This window comes from Raphanus sativus, unplaced genomic scaffold (assembly GCF_000801105.2).
Source record: "Raphanus sativus cultivar WK10039 unplaced genomic scaffold, ASM80110v3 Scaffold0322, whole genome shotgun sequence".
Taxonomy (NCBI): Eukaryota; Viridiplantae; Streptophyta; class Magnoliopsida; order Brassicales; family Brassicaceae; genus Raphanus; species Raphanus sativus.
Window position 1 is genome coordinate 36,944 of NW_026615642.1, and position 2,377 is coordinate 39,320.

A 2,377-nucleotide genomic window follows, 5' to 3' on the forward strand; every position below is an offset into this window, starting at 1 on the left:
TAGCTGCATGTTCTTTGCGCTCTTGTTTCTGGGGATTTTGTGTTATCCGCCAGCTTGTGTATTTTACTTGGAATGAATATTATCATACGGAAAAAGAGTTAGTGACAAAAAATAAGAGAAGAAGTACCTATACAAATAGAAAAGAAAATATAGTGGGCACATCTAATAGAAGTACTAGATTTTGATCCGCTTTTCAATGGACGGATATTTTTTTTTTGAGGAATTTTCTTGGATAGTTTTTTGGGAAAATTGCCAATAGAGAACAAAAAAACAAGGGTGTTGTCCCTTTGGTATAAATCCTTTTTTGTCCAATTTTTCTCCTTTTTACCCTTTGTATTTCTGAAAACTAATAAAATAAATACTTTTGTGAATCAGAAAAAAAATTTAAAATATAAAGAATTAATAAAACACCTATATACACATGCTGGTATTTTTATTTTTTTCAAAAAGTTGATAAATAAATATTTGAAAATACGTTCTACTAAAGGTAGAATGTGCCTTCTACGGAAAATGGTATAGTAGAAAGCGATTTCTAAAATAAACACGTTCATCTACTATTTTTAGAAAGTACATTCTACTATTTACTAATTTTCTAAGAAAGTGGAATGCGCATTCTACTAATCCTAAAGCTATCTACTTTTCGTCTGAAAGCATCTTCTACTTTTATTAAGTATTCTAAATTTCGCGGAATGTGTTTTCTAAAATGTACTCTTCCGTCTACTAAAAGTAGAAAGCGTGTTCTAGATTTTTGTCAATGTTCTAAACTTTTAGAAGGTACCTTCTACGGATAAGATACATGTTTTTTGCGAAAATTAATGAAAATTCAGTTAAGGAAATATTCTAAAAATCTCCTAAAAATATTCTAACTTCCTAAAACGTGTTATTTTCGATTTTACTTGTCAAAAACTTTAAAAAAATGATTATATCTTGTCTTCTTCATTAATCTATGGGTTTTCCATAGTTTTTCTTTTGATTTTTTTTCACAAACTCTTATTCTCTATGATACATATCTATACAACATGTGGTGTTTTGAAATTAGGTGCAATTTTTTGTAAAGTTTAATTTTTATTTTATAAAGTTTACAAATTTTATTTTTATTAAAGTTTATTAAAAACATTTTTAAAAGTTTTATTTTTATTAAAAAGTTTGATAAAATTCAAAAGGTTACAAACATTTTAATTTTTTTATAAAATAAAACTTTGTAAATTGTTTTTTATAAAGTTAGTTTAAAGCTTTTATTAAAAAAAATTAGTAAAGTTTTATTTTTATTTTATAAAGTTTAAAATTTTATTTAATTAAAGTTTTATTAAAAACATTTTAAACTTTTTATAAAAAATAAACTTTGTTAAAGTTTTTTAATAAGTTTATTTAACGTTTTATTAAAAAATTGTAAATTATTTTTATTTTTACAAAGTTTATTTTTGTTAAAAAAATTAAAAGTTTTATTTTCCCTTTTTAAAACGTTTTTAATTAAATTTTTTAAAAATTCTTTTAGTTTATTGTGTTTAATAAAAACTTTAAACAAAATTTATAAAATTTGTAAACTTATAAAAATAAAAATAAAACTTTACAAAAAGTTTTTAATAAAAGTTTAAAAAACTTTAGAAAATACATTTAATTTTTTTATTTTATTAAATTTTTGATAAAATTAAAAAGTTTACAAACATTGTAAACTTCTTATAAAAAATAAAACTTTTTAAACTGTTTTTATTAAAAAAATTGTAAATTATTTTTATTTTTATTTTATTAAGTTTTAAAAAGTTTATTTTTATTAAAAATTAATTTTTTTTTTAAAAAATTCCCCTTTTAAACGTTTTAATTATTATTATTTTAAATTATATTAGTTTAATGTGTTTAATTAGATTAATCAAGGTTAGTTTTGGGATTATGAAAGAAATTATACTAAAAGGACAACTAAATGATGGTTTTATACTATAGGGACAACCATGCTGAATTTTGTTCCGTTTTGGCAATTTTCCCTAGTTTTTTTTAGTTTATCTTCGCAAAAACAGCACTCAAAAAGGAAAAATGATCAAAGAGGTTTTATTAAAGGGTAAAATATGCATTTTCACTATTTGGGTTAACTAATTTAGACTTAGGGTTTATAGTTAAGAAGTGGGTTTTGGGTATGATTTCAAATTTTTTTAGAAAAAGAAAATATTAAAATTTTCAAACTATTTTAGTCATTTTATTTTTTGAGTGTTATTTTATGACAAAGATTTTAAAGGAACTAGCTGAAAAATTGCTCAATTTTTTTTGAAAATTTTAATTTTTATATTTGATTTTTTTGTAATTATGTTTATGTTTAATATTAATTTAATTTGATAGAATTGTCTATTAAATAAATAAAATGCATAGTAATAGAATAGCTTTTTGA